The following is a 22,010-nucleotide window of genomic DNA, read 5'->3' on the forward strand; positions in this document are numbered from 1 at the left end:
TCCCTAAAGTGAGTAATTAGCAAGCCACGATTCCTACAAGACAGAAGCGTCGAGAGAAGGGAAAGGACAGTGAGACCAACAGAGGGCCCTTGTAGCCGAAGTGGCCAGTAAATCTGCTGAACCACAGAGTGGCGGAACCCTGCTGGGACAGAACACGGAACCACAGAGTGGCAGAACACGGAAGGCCAAGAGGGTCTCGGAACACCCCGACTCAGCGGAGCGAGCAAAAAACGGCCCGACGAGAAGACTGCTTCGGCAAGCCACCACTGGCAAAAAAATATGTGAAAAAGTCACACTACTGCTATTAAACAGCATGCTGATGGACGAAACTGAAGAAAACTTCCACAAAGTAAAAATGACATGCCCAAACAATTTATCAAACTGTTACTAAGAGGAGAACTTCAAAGCGACTAGTTATCAATAAATATTTCCATATCCTGCCCAGAGAAGAACAAAGAAGCAAGTAAGAAGCAGAGAAAAATCAGGAAGAACAGAAGTTGAAGATTCGCAAGATTGAGACCAAGAAAGAAGATGGGTGAAGAATAGACGACATACCTTCCCAATTCCCTATCCTATTGTAAACAAGTCGTCTGCGAAGTATTACGGCGACAAACGACCGCTTTCAGCGACACATAACGATGACTTTCGTGCATACAAATCCAGTAAACCACGAGATTCTGGACTCACAGCTCCATTCCATTATGGGACCTCCACAACAGCAACACGCACTTGCAAAGCCAACAAGGAACGACGAACGAAGCTGTACATCAAATACTTGCCCACATCCATATTGCTCAAGTCCATCACCTTCATGCAAAAACATTCGCCAACCTCATGCTTAAACATTCATAGGATTGTGTGAATGTGTGAAATCAAATTATGTGATGTAGGAATTGTGCAAAAGAAACGTGTGAAAAACTAAATAAGTTAAGCACACCAGACAGCTAATAAACTACAAAATAACAGTCATTGACTATGGACTTAAGTAAAAAATAGACTATCGATAAAAATAAGTCATTAGTTCTGAAATGGACAGTATATAAAGAACAAAAGTAAGGCATAATAAACACTAAAACTATATGCCACTTATTTTCTACTCATAAAAATAAAAGAATAACTATATTTTACTTATTTTCTCCTTATAAAAACAAAGAATAAAAAATTATCTTGTTGAATGTTTCCCCTTTTTTAACATTTGTACCATTTGTTAGGATAATATCTCAATACTTGTGTATGTATATTTCTTTGTCAAAGTAATTCTTGGAAATAATTCTTATTTCTTAGTGTAACAATGTTGAAATGAGTGTCTAGAAACAAAAACATTTTACTTGTACATGATATTTAGAAAATGTGTTAGGAATAGATTTTACTTAATTACTACATTTATTAAAAAAATATTTCTAAGAAAATCGATGTGAAAGACTCCTCACTTTCGATAACAAACTTCTTAAAAAACAAACTTCACGCTGAAATAAAGAAAATAATTAAAAATTAATAATAATAATAATAGCATAAAAATATTCTTCTCTTGTAAATATAAACATATTTTTGAGAATAATGTGGAAGAATATAAAAATATAAATTAGTAATACAAACTAGCATAGAACCAGAATAACGTGGCTGAACAGTAGGCAACAAAATTCAGATAAAGGAATAATTTTTGACTGACTTAGACAACAATTCAATCATTGCCTAACTTCAGTGCAAAAATTAAGTTCGAAGGGTGGTGATATGTAAGGTGTCAGGCAAATCCAACACCTTCCATGAAAACCCTGACATGATAAGCAAATCCAGTAATATATCACATAGCTCGAAATAAATCGTGACATTAAATTAACCAAAGTAATACGAGTAACGAGTGAGCAAATGGAATACCACAGACTAACACAAGAATGCCTAAATGCATGTCATACCTTCCCACTGTGAGACAGACGCAGTTCCGGGGGGAGAAACGAGAACAGAAGCCGAGAGCAGAACCGTGTTAAGCTAGAAGGCCCTACGAGAAGGGACGGACACCCACGTCGTCAGCTAACCGCCACGACCACCCCCCCAGCCCATGTTAAAAGCTAGAGCCCTCCAGAAGAACAGTATAGATCTTACGATAACACTAAAAGCTTATAGGAAACTCCGAAATAGAACCAAGCAGAGCGTGAGGAATGCCAAAATCAGACATGCCCGCTCTGTCGTATGCGGCATATCAAAACCTGCTGCACTGTGGAAAAAGCTGCGCAGTTTCGGTATAGGGAAGCGAAGATCTGACGCTGTTTATCAAGCGTCTGCAGAAGAATTAAACGATTTCTTCTCAACAGCTGTAAACTGCCACGCAGCGACAAATTACCAGCCCCAAGATATCAATCTCTCGAGAGACAAGTTTTTCCTAAAACATGTCACTACCGGCACAGTACACAAGGCAATTACGAGAATCTCTTCCGAGGCAGTAGGAAATGATGGAGTGAGCATTGGCATGATCAAGAACGTCGTAGACACTATTACTCCAGTTATCACAGACATCTTCAACCTGTCTCTTGTCAGTAGTACATATCCTACTGAGTGGAAGCAAAGTTTAGTTCAACCTATACCCAAGACTGACAACCCTAAGTCGCCAGGTGACTACAGGCCGATCAGCATACTACCTGCAATATCTAAAGCCCTAGAATACATCGTCCATGAACAGCTGACGGATTACCTCAAAACTCATAACATCCATGACAAATATCAGTCAGGCTTTCGAAAGCACCATAGTACAGCAACTGCACTAATCAAAGTAACTGATGACATTAAACATGCTATGGACAGACGTGAAGCTGCCATCCTAACACTGCTTGACTTTAGCAAGGCTTTTGATACAGTTGACTTTGATATATTACTAATTAAAATGAAGCAGCTGAATTTCTCAAACAGCGCAATACACTGGTTCGACAGCTACCTCAAAAACAGAAGTCAACAAGTCATTTGTGGGTCGGAAAAGTCATCATGGAAAAACGTGCGCTCTGGAGTTCCCCAAGGCTCCGTCCTTGGTCCATTACTCTTCTCACTGTACATTAATGATATTTCTTCAGTGATTCACTCCTGCAACTACCATCTATATGCCGACGACATCCAACTGTACATAAGTGCAAGCCCCAAGAATATTGCTGACGCAGTAGCGAGTATGAACGCGGATCTTTGCTCTGTTTCTCGATGGGCACAGAACCTAGGTCTGAAACTAAACCCCAAGAAATCCCAGGTCATACTTATATCTCATCCAAAGTTAATCAGTCGGCACTTTCACGAAACAGTCCCTCAAATACACCTCAATGGTACCCAACTACCATACCAAAAAACAGTAAAAGACCTTGGAATAATCTTGGATGAACACCTAAACTGGGAAGAACAAACAGTTACAGCTTGCCGGAAATCGCTCTCCTCCCTACAAGCAATTCAGAAATTTAGAAAAATATTTCCAACCCATGTTAAACAAAAATTAGTCCAAACACTAGTCTTGCCTAATCTCTACTACTGTGATGTAGTTCAACACGGCACAAATAGTGAAAATTCGAGACGCCTCGAGCTAGTGATGAACGCTTGCGTTAGATACGTATGCAATATACGGTTGTATGATCATATCAGTCCTTCATACTCCCAGCTAGGTTGGATACGCCCACATAAGGCACGCGATCTCCACACGATGTGCTTACTTCATCGATTTCTTAGCCACTGGTGCCCCCAATACTTATCTTCTCACATTAAACACCTATCATCATTCCACAACCGCAATACCAGATCGGATACGTCTAGCATCTTGGCTGTACCTTTACATAACACAAAATCTTTCTCCATGTCATTCTCCATCTCAGCCATACGACTATGGAACGCGCTCCCCTGTGATCTGCGTCTTATCCGGAACCACTCAACATTCAAGAGTGAACTCAAGACTTACATACTAGGGACGGTATAGCCACCATTGTTGGGCCCCTCTCATCTCTTTCTTTCTCCTCTCCATCATAGCTTCGAATTTTACCATTCTATTTCTCTTCCTCTAACCTATCTACCTCTTCTATATCTCTTTCACCCCATTCTATCGTCTTATGTCTCTGCTTGATGAGAATAACTCACAAGCTGCAAGAATATAACGAGAAAATTCCCAACTAGCAATAGGACTGACATTCATAAAAGAAAAATATGTTTACTTTCATATACATAGTCATTATTATTATTATTATTACTATTATTATTATTCTTGATTGTTATAATTAATTTTTGATTGTTATAATTATCATTGTACTACGTTTATAATCTCTATTTTTTTCTTAACATTAATACTGTATAACATGTAATATGTCCTTAATGTTCTGTAGAAACTGAAATTTGTTGAATCTGAGTATGCCTGGTTAGGTGTAAGAGAGGGCCTGAAGGCCCTAATCTTGCCAGGTAAAATAAATGCATAAATAAAAAATAAATAAAATAAATAAAAGGGCCACACCAGCCGCAAGTTTTAGCGTGAGACTTTTTCGCGGCTCTGTTACGTTGCAAACGTTAAAAACATTGCCCCACCACGAAAAGTATAACGTTTCTCATTGGATAGACAGAATTTTTGTAGGCGGAGCTTAAGGTTAACATTGAGACCCTGGTTGGTCAGATGTAAACACAGCCAGATAGTTTTTTTTTTTTTTTTTTTTTTTTTTTTTTTTTTTTTTTAAGGAGAAGTTAGGAGAGTTGCTTCCGAGACGGCGAGGTGAGCGGAGCTGCTAACCACTGCGCCATCTCGCTCGGTGACTGCATCCCCATCTCACACACTTTGTAATCCGATCACTTCGTTCCTGGAATCCATTCTTACTGCTCCCTCTCGGTTCTTGACATACTGTACATCACCCGTCTTTCCCTACAACTCACTCCATTTGTCTCATAAGTTCTAACATCTTCTACCATGACACACTGTCGAACTCTTTGTCGGGTGGACAAATCCTATGAACATGTCTTGACTTTTCTTCAGTCTTGCTTACATTACGAAGTGCAACGTCAGGACTGCCTCTCTGGCGCCTGCCCTCAATTTTTCTTTCCTCTTCTTCTGTCTCTTTTTCTTGTCAGCAACTTGGATGCACCAACTGTTAAAGCTGATTGTGAGATAGGTTTGGCATTTATATGACCTTGCTATATTGTGAACTTTGTGGATGATGTTTTTGCGAAAGTCTTATGGTATATCACCAGCCTTAAACTTTCTACACACCAAAAGTCGTTTAGCTGCCACTTCCAACAATTGTTGTAGAAATTCCGATGGAATGTTATCTATCACTTCTGCCTTATTTGATCTCAAGTCTTCTTTTAGATTCTAATACTAGATCTCCTCTCTCTCTTCGATATAGATTCGTCTTTCTTATATGTCATCAGACATGTCCTTCCTCTCATAAAGGACTCGAACTTACTCCTTCCACCTAACTACTCTCTCTTCTGCACTCCTGTAGCACTCTTGATGTTATCTCCTTTGCTTTTAATTTCACCTACAGTTGTTTCTATTTTGCTGTATGCTGAGTCTGCCCTTCCGATGTGGCGTGATATATTGGTAGTTAATAGAGATGACATGAGGAATCTAGAATTATAATCAGAATTTAACAAAGCTATGGAATACTTCCTACCAAATAAGGCAGAAGTGATTGACAACATTCCTTCGGAATTTCTAAAATATTTGGGGGGAAATTTCTAATAAACGACTAACCACCTCTGTGTGTAGAATTTACGAGACTGGACACATAGTATCAGACGCTCGGAAAAAATATAATCCACATGATCCGAAAGACTGCAAGGGCAGACAAGTGGGAATATTATCCCACAGTCCGCTTAACAGTTCATACATCTAAGTTGCTTACAAGAATAATGTACAGAAGAATGGAGAAGAAAACTGAAGATAGGTGACTGTCACTTGTCTTTAGGAAAGGTAAAAGCACCAAAGAGGCTGCTCTGATGTTCCGATGATAACGGAAGCAAAATCTAACATTCTGCTTGGTGTCTGTTCTAAGTCGTGTCTCCCTACCACTTTTCTCTCTTGATACTTCTCGCGTTGCAACTTGCGGGTCGTTGCATCTGGTCTTTGCTGCAGGTTTTACAATGGTTCTTACAAAAAGTTTTACTTATAATCATCTAACATATGTCTAGTACCTACATTGTTTTACGCCTTCTTTAAAAGTTTTACAAATTTCGGCACCCTTTCCATGTTACAATTCTAAGATATTTTGAGTCTTAACTAATCCTCAAATACGTTTTTCATTTTTGTGTAGTGTCGTGGTGTATAGCATTTTAGTATTTCATGCTGTTAGACTATCTACATTAATCTGGTGTTATTTTTGTTTTTGTTTTTATTGAAACTACTTTCTGTTTCCCACCTTCCTCTCTCTTCATTCTTCTTTCTCCTGACTATCTTATCTGCAACATAATTTTGAAATGTTGTGCTTATTATTTACCAGTAATAAAATTAATCTTCTAACTTTTTGATATGGCTCATATGCTTTTGCCTGTTTTTGGGTTCATTAGTTCCACAGCATTATCATGAGCAGTTCGGCTAATTATGACAGGTCCTTTGTATGCAGCGTAAAACTTATGTATTTTGTGTTTCTGTTTGCTGGAGAGATGGTGTGTTTTTACAAATACTTTCTGGCCTACTGAGAATGTTCTTTTAATTGCTGTTCTATCTCCTCTTTCTTTTCTTTTAATGGCTGCCTTTCTGATGTTGGAGAGTGCTGTTGCTATGACTTGTTTGTGCTGTCTACGTGGTACAATAGGAAATCTAACATTTTCTATGGTTATGTTTGGGGGTTCAGTATTGTTAAGTACAGTAACTGGAGGTAGTAGTGTAGTGCTATGTGGCATTTGATTTATTACTTCTTGAAGATCTTTAAGGTATATATCCCAAGTGTTGTGTCTTTTGCCTGCATATAATCGGCATAAAGTGCCTATGTCCTTCATAGATCATTCTGCTGGATTTATGCTAGGTTTGTACTTAGATATGTAGATGGGTTTTATTTTGTTGTTTTAACGTGTTCTCCCACTGCACTGATTTGTATTGTGCGCCATTATCCGAAATTATTCGTTCCACTCGACCTCTTGTCTGGAAAAATCTTGTCTAAATGCTTTTCTTATAGTAAGACCTGTTGCCCGTTTCAGTGGTGTCAAGGTAACATATTTAGAAGTAAGTTCCAAAACAACAAATATGAAAATATATCCATTTTTTGTGCGTGGGAGGGGCCCATCAAATCTGTTGCAGCTATTTGTTTTAATCTTTTAGGGATTATTGGAAACATAGGTGGTTTGGTTTGGAAAGTGACGTGTTTAGCCCTCATACATTTTTTGCATTTGACTAATACTGTTCTAATTCGTCTTTCCATATTAGGAAAATGACTTGTTTGTTTTATTTTTAAAAAGCATTTCTTTGGTCCAAAGTGGCCATTACTTAAATGTGTATACCATATGTACTTATTAATAAGTTCATCTGGGATATAAATTAACCATTCATTCGTTGCAACATTTCGTCTTAAAAATGAAAACATTGTTTTTTACGAGATAGTTCTGTCGAATGTCTGTAAAATCCTTACTTCTCCACTTGTGTTTGATTCCTAGTATTTCGGAATTCTTGTCCTGTTCTTTGCCTATGTTTTTCAATGCTGTCGTAAGGTAGTTTTCGAAGGGTACTTGTTTCATATAGTGCATTGTAAACTGGTCTTCTGCTGCTTCCAAACGTATGTTATTGGATGCACCCTGTGGACATCGTGATAAAGCATCTGCTAATACATTCGCTGGTCCTGGTATGTGTGTAATAGTGAAGTCAAATTCTTGTAGTATTGACATCCATCTGGCTAACCTCCCATGAGTTAGTTTGGCGGATAACAGAAATTCTAATGCTATGTGGTCAGTGTATACTTTTGGTTTTCTTCCGAATAGGAAGTATCGAAAACGTTGGAAGCCTCATACAATGGCCAGTGCTTCCAGCTCCGTGACTGAATAGTTTTTCTCGCTTTTTGTGAGTACCCGACTGGCAAATGCAGTTGTTCTATATGATCTTAGCCCTGCCTGTTCGTATTCTTGGAATAAAACAACTCCTAAACCTGTTTCCGCGCTATCAGTGGCCATACAAAAATTTTGTGTTAGATCAGGATGTGCTAAAATCGGTGCTGTTGTTAGTGCGTTTTTCACTTTTAAAAATTCTTCATTGGCTTGTTGATCCCATACCCATGGCGTGTTTTTTCCAGTCAATGCACATAGGCGTGGCGTTGCGAGAGAGTCGATCCAAATAAATTTTTTATAGAATCCGGTCAGAGCTAGAAATCCTCTGGGAGTTTTCTTATTATATGGAGTACAGAATTCTTTGATTGCCGTTAGTTTTTCTGGGTCGGGCATTACCCCTTTCTCTGAAATTATGTGTCCTAGAAATTTGACCTCTCGCCTTCCAAATTTGGATTTTGTTATATTTACTGTGACCCCATGCTCTTTCATGATCTGTAAAAACTGATTTAATGTGTCGTTGTGATGTTCCCAAGAAGGTTCTGCTATAATCACATCATCAACATAACAAGTAATTTTTTGTAAAATTTCAGGACTGAGTATAGTATTAAATCCCCTAATAAACGCTGCTGATGATATGTTAAAAACAAAAGGCAATCGTTTAAACTGGTAACATCTACCGAATACGATAAATGCTGTAATTTTTCTACATTTGCCAGAAACTACTCCGTAAATCAATTGATGAAAATATCTTAGCACCGTGCAAGTTTTGTATCAATTCCTCTAATTTTTCTGGGCGATCTGTCTCAGTGATTATGATTGTGTTGATCTGTCTGGAATCAAGCACTAACCTGATGCTCCCATCTCGTTTTTGTACAATATGGAGCGGGCTGTTATATGTGGAGGTAGCTGGTTCAATAATATCGTCATCTAACATTTTAGATATCTCCTGGAATACTTTATTCCTATAGCTTAATGGGATTGTATAGGGTGGCACTCTAAATGGTTTGTGATGTTTTACTTCAAATTTGTACTGAAAGTGTTTAATACAGCCAGTCTTAGGTAAAAATACCTCTGCTTTATCTCGTAAAATACCCTCTAATTCTCTTTTACTGTGTTCCGAAATACCTTGAACTTCTTACAATTTTTCGTCGATTTCTTTATGGACTTCTAACATTTGAGGCAATTCCCCCTTTCGTGCATACCATTCTAATTCTTCATCCGCTTTATCTCGCGTCATTTTTAATTGTTTGTTTATAACTGGTATTTCTTCTAATTTTAGCTTTTGCTCAAAGAGAAGTGTGACATTCCCGAATGTTACGCTACCTTTCCCCATATCTATTATCGCTCGTCTCTCATTTAAAAAATCTGCACCTTTAATCAAATCTACAGTTAGTTTAGGTATAATCACGAAGTTGGCTTCGATCTTTTGACCTTGACACGAAAGAGTTAACCTTGTTTGTCTCGTAACTTCCGTAGCATTGTGTCTAATAGGACCTCTTACTTTAATGTTCCGTGTTTTCAGAACTGGCAATTCTTCATTGGTATTACACTGCATGAATAAATTTTCTGAGATCGCAGTCAGTTCACTTCCGCTATCAATTACAATATTGACTGTGATATGCTTTACCATGGCCTTCAAAATTGGTTGAATTTGAAAGGGTTGGCAATGTTCTTCTTTTTCTTGCATCAACGAATCCTCCACTGAATCATACATGAGTCTTTTCAGGACTTTCCCCTGTGAATTCGAACTTTCTGTAGGATAAGCTTCGACTGCTACTTCTCTCTCTTTTATTTCCTCTTCTCTATTTCTTCCTTCATTTACGCTTTCTTCAACATCCTCTACTTTTTCCTCATCCTCGTCTATCTTCTCCTTCTTCGTCGCTACTTCCACATAATCACATCTAAATGCTCTAATTATCGCTTCACAACTTCCTTCATTATATACGTTGGGTTGTGTGCCCACTAGTAACTTATTTTCAACTTCTGTCGACTGCGCATTATCCTCATTGAATTCGCTTTCCCTGGTTTCCATCTCAAATAGCTCTGCAATACTCATTACTTCGTCCTTTCCTCCTACATTCGTTGTGCATGCCTCTGGTAATTCATCTTCCTCGTCAGTATTCTGCCAATTAATTTCGTCCCAACACGATATTGTTATTTTCTTGTCTTCGTTTTCATCTGGTCCCTGCGGATTTGTTTCTTCCTTCTTCTCTTCTCGTGATAAGATTTTTACTTCTCTGTTCAAGGTGCTGCAATTGTCCTGGGTCGGTGCGTCATTCTCTTTGGCATGGGCGCTTAGCTGTCAATTCGAACGTTTATCGGGGTTTGGTGGTTTTACCTCCACCTCTTCTATCTTTATTTTCTTTACATGTTCAGCTTGTTGATAGTGGTTTCTTTGTTGATAATTTGTCGGTCTACTGGTTCTCCAGTACCCGTTCCGGTTGTCGTTATTCCCTCTGTAATAGTTGTTGCCGTTCCTGGGTGAATTATAGTTATTGCCATATTCTCTTCTAAATCCATAACCGGTTCTTTGTTGAAATCTATTGTCGTTTCTTGGTGCGAAGTTATCACGTGGTTCGTAATTATTGTTTCTTCGTTCTGTGTCTTGTGGATTCCACGGCTTTTTGCTTTCGTTTTCACGTGCGCTTTGTCTTTTTCTTGCGTCATCTTCCGAAAATATGAACTCTAGTTCCCTTAGAATACCTTTAAATGCTTCGACGTCATTGCCTCCGCGACCTACTAATGATTGCTGGTATTTCAATGGTAACTTCATCGCGCATAATTTAATCAACTCTCCGTCACTGTATGGTACATCTAAGCATTGATTTTTCTTTGCCATTAATTCGAAAAATTTCACGGAACTCTTCTCTCCTGAATTTTCAAAATATGGGTTCTGTAATAATTCGTACTTCACTCTGTTCTGTGCTTCGCTGGACCAATACCGTGAGAGAAACTTCTCTCTGAAATCTTCGTACGATCGGCATGTCGCTGCAACATTCTGCATGGTTTCTGCGACTGTTCCTGACATGTGTGCACATATAAAGTCTAATGTGTGTGCTAGCGTCCAGTGTTCTGGTAATCCTACTCGGAATTGATCAATAAAAGTTCGTGGATGTAATGAGTTTCCTTCTCGAAAGTGTTGAAATTTTCTGACTGTGAGGAAATGATCGTCGTCGTACTTTGTCATAGTTCCATATGAAATTCGCGATTCTTCGCCACTTTTGTTTCTGATCATTTCTCCCGTTGTGGTAGATCCATTGGATATTGTTCACTGTGACTTTCGCCTACCCTTGCGTAGTATCGTTGGAGTGGTACGCAATAATTTTCTTCCATCGGTTGTAAACGTGTAGCTGAATGCATTGCACTGTACTCTTCGCGACCTGGCTTTCCATTGTCAGGCATTGGTTCGGTATCTTTTCTGGCTAACCTTGCCGCTTCATTGCACGATCCAGACTGTCTTGAAACATACATTTGTGGTTCCGCATGTGTTTGTGATGACGTTTGTTCATCAAGAATTTCGAAACGTGGTTGTTGCTGTGCAGGCTGTCTGATTTCACGTATGTTACTTTCCGCCTGTGATTGGAATCGCAAATGCGTAATATCCTCGTTAATTGCTTGTTTTTCCGGTGCTGTTACAGATGCGGATGTGGTTGCAGACTCTGTGCTTGTTCGATCCTGTTCACTACGCTCTTCAATGGTTTGCAACAACTCTGTTCGCAATTTCTGAAATTGTCGCTTCGTTTGCGCTTCTATTTTGACTATGCGGTTATCATATCTTTTCAACGCTGCTTTTGTGATACGTTTGTTTTCAACAATTTCACGCGCTGTACCTGCTGCTTGTCTAGTAATTACGTTTATCTGTTTCTCTAGTTTCTTGACTTCTCCCTGGGTGTTGTTACGTAATGTTTTGATCTCGTCCTGAGTGTCATTACGCAATGTTTGTACGTCCGCTTGTACCTTGTCAATGTCTGTTCTCAATTAATTGTGACCTGTTACTAAGTTTCCTATCACTTCTCGAGATTCTTTTGGCTCGTCTTCAATATGACTTAGGTGTAACTGAATTTTTTTGTTTTGTTCTTTAATCTGACGCATTTGTCTCGTGGTTTCTGCAATTTGGTTCGTCGTTTCTGCATTCTGAATTTTAATTTGGTTCGCAATTTCTTTCTTATCATGGTTTCCGTCATTAATTGTAATAATTCTGCCAGATTGGTGGGTCCTATTACGTTTTCTTCCGATGTCCTACGCTCTGTGTTTTCGCCCAAGTGTTGGTTTGCAACCGATTGCATTGAACTGTGCTGTGACACATTTCTGCTCGAATTCCTTGTACTCTGTGGTGAGGGAGCTCTGATTACTTGTACTATGGGCTCTACGTATTCAAGACTCAAGTTAGAATCCTCATCGGCTGTCTCTCTACTTTCCTGCTCCTCTGTCGTATGCTGACTTACGTTTTCTATGCCTTGACGTACATTATCCTCGTTATGGTGCGTTATATGTCCTATTTCTCGTGATACTGCATCGTCTGTTGTACTGTCCTCTATTCTCTGTCCATCTTCATGTTGGGTCTCTACCTCAATTCGGTCAAGGTCTCGATCTGCCATTGCTAATCTTTCCGAATCCCTTATTTTCTGTTTTAAAAGCAATTCGCGCGCCCTACTTCGCGTCAACATGCGCTCATACGATCTCACGCGTTTCATAAACTTTTTGCACACACGACTTGACAATCCATTCACTTATTTGTTGGGTCAGAACCAACTTGTCAACGATGTATCCGCCACCTGTGCGCTTGCATTGGAGAGAAAACTTAATTCTAACAATATTAAAATTCATAACTTAATTACGCTATTGTCTCTGCTAGAATGTCTCACGTTCTATTGAATACTATCCTACTATCTATCGCTGCAGCTACTGTTTTCGACTATTTATAACTTTAGGAAAAAATTTTTTACTAGGAAAATTTTTCAACAGGATATTTTTCTGACCTAGTTAGGCATGTGGTCGCCCTTCAATCATGGTATTTTACTATCCTGGCAGGGTCGCCATTCTCTAACATTCTGCGTGGTGTCTGTCTGTTGTAAGTCGTGTCTCTCTACCACTTTCGCGCAACGACGCTCTGAGGGTGTTTTTTAGGGAATTGACTAGTTTGAACCTGGGACCTGTTGCTGGTAAGGAGACGCCAGACCACACATGACATGTAGAGTTCAGAAGAGTTTAGTAAGACTAGCGATGATATAATCGAATCCTTAATGATTTCAGCGTCAGCTCCACTTCACTCCCTGTAAAAGAATCTTAATACTAACTAAATTTAGTGGAAGGGGTTCAAGGCTTTCCTATTTTTAGTTAGCTGGTAAAATAACGTCGAAAAAGCAGTTAAGTTTACCATTGGAAATTTTATTCTACTCACAAAACATTGTTTATAAATTGCGCTATTGATAAAAGGAAATATTTTAATACAGGATGATAAAGACCAACTGCGTTCAACAAAAATGTGAACGAATATTCCCTGAATGGGTTTCCAAGTTCTACAATTGATCGAAGGATGACCTATGCCATATCACATCTATAATCTAGATTTAAGTTAAGTTTCATAAAAGAGAAAACTATCGAAATGGTCTACAGTGACCCTCAATTACCTTTAATTACTTATTTAACTTGTCGTAAAGTACAGTGGCTGATGTGGCTTCTCAATAATTATATAACAGAAAAATCATCGCGTTTCAGATTTTTACTTCACGTAGCAAATGTGAATAAAAAAAATGGTTCAAATGGCTCTGAGCACTATGGGACTCAACTGCCGAGGTCATTAGTCCCCTAGAACTTAGAACTAGTTAAACCTAACTAACCTAAGGACATCACAAACATCCATGCCCGAGGCAGGATTCGAACCTCCGACCGTAGCTGTCTTGCGGTTCCAGACTGCAGCGCCTTTAACCGCACGGCCACTTCGGCCGGCCCAAATGTGAATACCATGAGCTTTAATTCACGATCGACAGCAGTATTAAGCAAAACGGGGATGTAACAGATGAGACTTCTGCAGTTCTGAGTGAAGCCTTATGCGCTCAAAAATTCGGCATCATGTGCGTTCATTACCTTATCGTTGGTTATGCAGCGTCAGAGGGCGGCGGGCGGCACAGCTCCATACAGCTCGCCGTCTCGGAAGCAACTCTCCTAACTTCTCCTTACTACAATTTACCGAAGTTGGTTTAAAAAAAAAAAAACTATCTGGCTGTGTTTGCATCTGACCAACCAGGGTCTCAATGTTAACCTTAAGCTCCGCCTACAAAAATTCTGTCTATCCAATGAGAAACGTTATACTTTTCGTGGTGGGGCAATGTTTTTAACGTTTGCAACGTAACAGAGACGCGAAAAAGTCTCACGCTAAAACTTGCAACTGGTGTGGCCCTTTTAGTGTTATCGTAAGATCTATACTGTTCTTCTGGAGGGCTCTAGCTTTTAACATGGGCTGGGGGGTGGTCATGGCGGTTAGTTGGCTACGTGGGTGTCCGTCCCTCATCGTAGGGCCTTCTAGCTTAACACGGTTCTGCTCTCGGCTTCTGTTCTCGTTTCTCCCCTCGGAACTGCGGTTGTCTCACGATGGGAAGGTATGACATGGATTTAGGCATTCTTGTGTTAGTCTGTGGTATTCCATTTGCTCACTCGTTACTCGTATTACTTTGGTTAATTTAATGTCACGATTTATTCGGAGCTATGTGACATACTACTGGATTTGCTTATCATGTCAAGGTTTTCATGGAAGGTGTTGGATTTGCCTGACACCTTACAAAATCTTAAAAACAAGACACGTTCATAGGATTCGTCGAGCTGGAAGAAGTCATTTCTCCATACAGTATTCCATATAATTTGGAATCTCCCCTCCAATATTGGTGTCATTTCGTGTAATTTATTTTCAGATTTCAGAGATCTTCCTTCACTATCAATACGAGGCCTGTTCAGAAAGTAAGCTCCGATTGATTGCCAAATTGAAACCACAGTGAACATCAGAAATGTTTTACTTGTAACAATTAGCTACACCTTTCAGCTACTTCTCTACGTGGTCGCCGTTCTGACTTAGACTTTTGTCATAGCGTTGTACCAACTTTTCAATAGCCTCATCATAGAAGGCAGCCGCCAGTACTTTCCGCCAATTCTCCACGCTGGCCTACACCTCGTTGTCTGTGTCAAAATGTTGTCTTCAAAGACAGCGGTTCATGTGACCAGAGATGAAACTCAGGGGGAGACAATTGCGGACTGTATTGTGGGTAATCTAACATTTCCATTTGAAAACGATGCAGGAGCATCTTCATTGCCCCTGCAGAATGCGGCTGAGAATTGTCTTGAAGAAGAAACAGCACGACAGTTATGTAATGTTAGCTGCATAGCTTCAGGCGAACTTTCTCACCAGGCCCTCGTACTTGGCGGCAGACACTATTTTCTAGACATCTTTACGCACTCACTGCGAGCTCAGAAATGAGAAGAGCGACGTGATGCTAACTGGGGTTATACTAGAGACACTACCCAACACATCTGTGCAAAGCTTTATCGGATTTTCATAGTCGTTTCCATTTCGCGACCGATCGGAGCTTACTTTCTGAACGCCCCTCGTATTTGTGCACTGTATGCATCGTAAAGAGCAAATCAAAATCTGTTCTATTGACACTTGAATTAGGTTCGAGATTCCATAACTATCCTCAATTAACTGTTGTTTGAAGTTAAAAGAGAGACAATTTCGAGTTTCAAAAGAAAGAGAGTAATGTATGGAAAATTGTAGAGGAGGCCTTAATATAACAGCTGGTATTGATGATAATGATGATTATGATTATGACATTGATATCAGTATAGGACTGAGAGGTACGAAGAACCGCTCCAGACGGGTCAAACACTGTTGAATAAAGAAGAAACGACATATTGACATCCGCATCTCTTTACATAGACTACAACACTTCGGACTGATAGCGAGCTGTTGGTTTAGAGATAACACAGTGCTTCAGTCGAGTCTCCGTCCTTGGTGGGGTTTCGCGGTGCAGTGGCGAGCTGACTGGCGGATGAGATGCACGAACGACGCCCTCCATATTCATAGAGAGATCTCATTCACACGCCTAAACGCACCTATTCTTGGTTAGCTACGGGTCATTCTCCGGTCGCGACGGAATGAAGACGTTGTACGACGGACCATTTACCGATTATAGCGGCGCTGACTTGTTCCAGCCACATGGAACTCCCTTTCTCCGTAAGCAGAATTGCCAAGGATGCTACGAAAGAGAGTGGGCGAAATGGTTGAGAAATTCATTTGTTGCACTTTCTATATTTAACGCACCGTAAAGAAGTCTCGGAGCTAGTCTGAAATTCATATTTAAAAAGAGTACCGACACCCACGCAGTTCCTTTCAGTCACCACACACTACGTCGGGCAGCTACTTTGCCATAGTTTTCGAAACCTTGACAGAGGCAGCAGCTCAAGGCATTCTTCCGGCAGAGACAGCCAGGATTAAAAATCACTACGGAGAAAGCAAAATTTATGACAAATATGAAAAGTGCCCTAGAATATCAAATAACCGAGATTGGCAAAAGGTTTTTTTTTTTTGGGGGGGGGGGGAGACTATTCGTAAAAACAGGTTAGGAAAATATGATTTAGGGGCAACGATACAGATGATCGAAAAATAGTGTGGTATAACTAAGAAAACCTAGAAACAGTGTTTATCTAAAAAACTAAAAATAAAGCACAGGTTACCGTCCGCCACGCACACCGTACTGTGACTTGCGGAGTATGTATGTGGATACTGATGTAGGACATAGTAATGAAAACGGAATGCCTTGATGCTGGCGGATGTCAAGTATTAAATTGTAACCTTGATAAATCAGAAATGACAGAAAGAAGAACTGCAGGGAAAATATTAGGTCTAAAGAAAAATGTGGCATTTTGGAAGTCAAGAAGTAAAGGTAAAATTTATCAGAACATAAGTGTATCTGAAATAATTTGTGAGACGAGACTATTATGTTTTGAACATATTTGCAGTACAGATTACAACAGAGTCACGAAGCATATCTTCAAATATCTGAGGGAAAAGAAATTAACAAGCAAGTCAACAACGACCTGTATTCAAGGCACGAGAAAAGACTTGGAAACGAATCACGTTAGCTAAGAAGATGTATTGGAATCAGGGATTTTTAAGGAAAAAGTTTCAAAACTGGAAGGATTCCATGGCAAGAGAGAAAATAGAACTGGCACAAACTGATCTTCAGGCAGTAAAAAGATACATAGCGAAACAGTTACGGTATACTGGATAAAAACTACAAAACGATCATCTTCAACAACGCTGGACGTAACCTCATATGGAAAGGGCCGGGAACGCGTAATGAACTCAGGAACACTGTATACCTTGTTAGCTATGGTGTTCTGGGTCTTACAGGGAGGGCAGGAAAATATTGCACTGGCGTATCGCCCTCCAGGTCTTTGTATACAATACACTGGCTGGTCAACATTATTGTGAGACTGTACAGCTTTGCCGTATGCGCAAGCGTTGCATTCGGCCTTTACTTCACTCCATGGATGACAGTGAGCGACCACATCGAAGAACTCAGGTGCAGGTGGTGTCGGAAGGAGAGGATATTCGGCAAGTGGACTGGTCTTCCCGTTACCCCTGTCGAGGAAATGTCGCCTGCGTTGGGAAGCCGAATTGCGGTACATGCTGATCACCCATACACACACACACACACACACACACCATCAAGTAGTACGTCGTGCCTTCTGTAATGGGCAGGGGGGTCAGGGATTTTCTCTGCCTCGTGATGGCTGGGTGTTGTGTGCTGTCCTTAGGTTAGTAAGGTTTAAGTAGTTCTAAGTTCTAGGGGACTAATGACCATAGATGTTAAGTCCCATAGTGTTTAGAGCCATTTGAACCATTTGAATGGGCAGGGGACCAGCATAAATAGCGGTGACTTCAGTGTAATGAAGTATCTTTGAATAAAAGTGTCATGTCCAGTCGTCTCATTGCCGTATTTCTTTCAGTTACCTTGTGTACGATAGTGTAGCACTGCTTTCTACGGTTGGTTTCATCGAGCTGTATTACTTGGCAGTGAGGCATGACGCGATTTTTGTTTTTTATGTTGGCTATTGTGTATGTCTGATCTACCTAATTCATTATGAGCGTGTATTCGTGTAGCGCACTATTCTTCTCCTCCCACGTGTCAATCAGGTTTAAGTCTTTATCTGTGTTCGAGTTCTGTGCAATTATTAAAATGTAGCCCCTTATCTTTGGGGTCTCGCTAGAAAAATATCTGTTTGTAACGTGCGCCGAAGACAGGGACCACCTCCTCTTCAAAGGATTCATCTCTTCACCTCCTATTTCCAGTATCAGGAAGTACGCAGATTTTTATGAACAGGGTAGCGTGTGAGCCATGTGGAGGACGCGGGTTCGATTCCCGGTACTGCTAGGCATTTTTCCTAGGTGAGAGATGTGATACGTGGAGCACCGAGCTCCGTGGGGCCAAGTGAGGAGCTACTTGAGTGAACAGTAGTGGCTCCAAGGTCAAGACGCTCGGAAGAGCGCAGTGCTGACAACATGCCCCTCCATAGCACGCCATTGGCAGAGGGTGACACGGCGGTCGGTTGGGTCCGATTGGCTCCTCTAGGACCAGAACGCGGAACTTTACTTTTACTTTTTACCGTGTGTGGTGCCTGCTATGCCTTTGACGTTGGGCAGTCTTTTACAATTATCTCTTGTTTAGTAGCTATTGCTGTTCCGAGTTCACTGCCGTTTCAAATGGTTCAAATGGCTCTGAGCACTATGGGACTTGACATCTGAGGTCATTAGTCCCCTAGAACTTACAACTACGTAAATCTAACTAACCTAAAGACAACACACACATCCATGCCCGAGGCAGTATTCGAACCTGCGACCGTAGCAGTCGCGAGGTTCCAGACTGAAGCGCCTAGAACCGCTCGGTCACCGCGGCCGGCTCACTTCCGTTTCCTGGAGTGCGTTATATCCTGTTATTGCATCCAGAGCAATATTTGTTACTTTTCTTAACATGATGTTATGTGTGACCGCTGTAGATTTTCCAAGTTTAGGTGCCTGCAGATAATGTTTATATTTTTAACGTCGTGACTCTGAAGGCTTAGCCGATGTCGTATTCAGATGTGTGTTCATTGTTGCAGTCTGTGACTGTTCATGGCTCTTCATTTATTTGATTTGGGCGACGTCTACTACGCCATTTCGTCTTCTCTCTGAGCCAATAACACGTCCCCTGTCAGGTTTGTAATCTCCGTCATCTCCCCATCTCTGGCAGATTCCTCAGGTTTGTCTGCCCAGCTTCTCGTAGGGATGGGTTTGGAGATCTCTTCTTCATTTGTTTCTTTGATGTTTAGTCCTCTGTGCGATGCTGCTTTTAGTCGTCATTTTCTATTGATACTTACATCGGTGACAAAGTCCCTGCCTCACTCCCATTAGAGGCGATTTGATCAAGTTCATGTTTTCAGGCTGTTTCTCGGTTGTTTTGCGTCCTGTTTGCTTTGACTTTTGACACATTGTTTGCCGTTGCAAGTCGGCACACGGAGCAGCTGTGTCATGCATTTTGTGCTTTTGTTGTGAGAGCGTCCGCCTTTCTTGTGCTGCCCATTTTCTGAAGCCGTGCGTGAATCTCGTGAAGAAACTTGTTACACACAGCGTCGTAAGCCGCATTCTGCTGTATTTGCACAATATTGTTCAAGTTGTACACCGGTGTGATTCGTTTTATTGAGAGGAGCTGGATTAGTCTTTTCTTATTGCTTTTTCCATTTCCTGGGCAAGGTTATTAACTTTTATGTCGTTGTGTCCGTCACAAGGCTTGATTCCGTGGCCGTGTTCGCACCAACTACCGCTGTATTTGTCGCTGGCAACGCTGAGATCTGCGTGGTGGCGAGCGCTTCCTGCGGCGGCAACTGCGCCACCCTTCCCAGTATGCACTCGGTTGACCCACAACCTGAACACACACACGGTTATCCATCATGCATTGATACTGGCCTATATCCACATACGTGTATAGCGCAGTTATAATAAAACTTGAGCCACTGTAGCGAGAAACTATTTATCGTAACGGTACCAGCTTGATACGAATGGTGTTGAGACTGTCCGCTGCAGGAGTTCCGTTGTTGGCAATGTCGGTGTCATGACTTGGTGTTACCCGCTGGCACTGGTGGGCGACGTGGCGTTCAAAAAGAGGCATCAGCTCGCGCTACAGTTACAGGCAGTCAGCACGGGTCTGGACAAAGTGAGCAGGACTTTACTCGTAAAGCTGTTTCATCGAAACAGCGGCAATATTGCTGCTGCTCTTCGCGAATATTGACGCATTAAAGAAATGTGTAGAGGTCCTCGTTGTATATCTAGATAAAAAAACATGGTTCGGAAGTTCGAATTTATTGGTGATTTAGGAACTGTCCCTGGAGGAGGCCGACGGTCAACTGCGCCACAAATTGTTGAAGAAGTTACGGTTGCCTTTGATGAGAATGCTGGACGCAATGTGCGACTCTTAAACAATGCCGAGCAGTCTCATGACAACTGAACATTCCACCGTCTTCTGTTCGAAAAGCGCTGCGAATAGTTGTGCAATGGTATCTCTAGTGGGGTTCCAGGCCGTCGTGAATTCAAATAGTCGTCACGTCGGACAATGTTCGTAACCTGAAACTTAAACGTGGTACGCATTTGACAAATGTTACCCTCTCAGGTGGAAATTAAAATGCGTTTCTTTGAATGGTTTATTTTTTATTTCTCTTCTGCATGTCCTTACAAATGGTACCACAAAGTTTCATTGAGCTACCATCACTCGTTTTTCATGTGGACCCTCTCAGGTAGCGAAAGTTTAATTCTAATCACCTTGTAGATGGTGAAACAATACTTCACCGACAAACTCTCACAGGTTGTTCGGGAACACGTTGTGACAATTTTCGTATCAGGGACCGATGGTCTCCGACGCTTGTTTACATGGTAATATCGTAATTTTTATGTACCCAGTTGGTTACCGTTGTAAGGGTGTGGGTGCTATTCTGTCATTCTGCGCAACGGATTAATCTGAGATGTTCCCTTTACCCTGTGGCTCCTGCAAGATGCAATTTCCATCTCCACACTACTACAGAAGTCAGACAGACGCTCCTAACGTTCTAAAGAGAAATGCCTGAAAAACTTTCAGCAATAAATATCTTGTCGAGTCGCTCGCTGTAAGGAAATGACACAAAAATTCACAGAATTTCTTACGTAACTGGTGGGATACTTGGGTTCTGGAGTAGTGCTAGTTAGTGTAAGAAAGACATGAAACTAAAGAAAATTATTATTTATTTTCCAAAAATTCTGAGAAAACACAATGGCACTTTTAGTTATGAACTGAACAATTTATTTCCAGGTTCTTTTCGGAATATGAAGTTACCTCTCAAGGAGAGGACTAATGAAATTTCTATACAAAGTTTAAGATTTTGGCAGAATGGCTGAGAGCCGCGCCTACTCAACCCGAATAATTATCCGTTAGAATGATGCTAGGCACGGTCCAAGGCCGTCGCGTGTGAAATTCAGTGAAGTGTGGAGGAAATATGGGGCTCGCAAGAGCTGTAGCGCACAATACCGTAAACTGCGATGACTGCTGTCTGCGCCGCTTGCTGCTGACAAATAAGATAACTCTCGTTCTATCTGGATTGACCTTCGCCAATCAAACTCTTCCTATGCCTTGATGAAGTCAAGGATTCCTATTCGCCCCTAGTCTAACTATTGGCGTGGCACACTGGTCAGATAACCAGTCCACTGCGATGCCACTCAAAATTCGCTCGCAGGCGTTTAACTATAACTCTGTCCATTCACACCGCACAATAAGTGTGGCGGCTAACACAGTAAACAATGCTTAATCGCAAGGACTCAATATAGAGTCGCACTCTGATTCGCTCTCGACAGAGGTGCTCTCCCAGTGAAGTACTGAGGAGAGACTTGTTCCTTGCTCTTTGAGTACACGTACGAGCGCACACGCTCTTGTTGCGTGTTCTCGCTCCAAGAGCGACAATGGAATGGCCCCTCTCCACGCCGGACG

Source organism: Schistocerca nitens, chromosome 10, assembly GCF_023898315.1.
Source record: "Schistocerca nitens isolate TAMUIC-IGC-003100 chromosome 10, iqSchNite1.1, whole genome shotgun sequence".
NCBI classification, from domain to species: Eukaryota; Metazoa; Arthropoda; class Insecta; order Orthoptera; family Acrididae; genus Schistocerca; species Schistocerca nitens.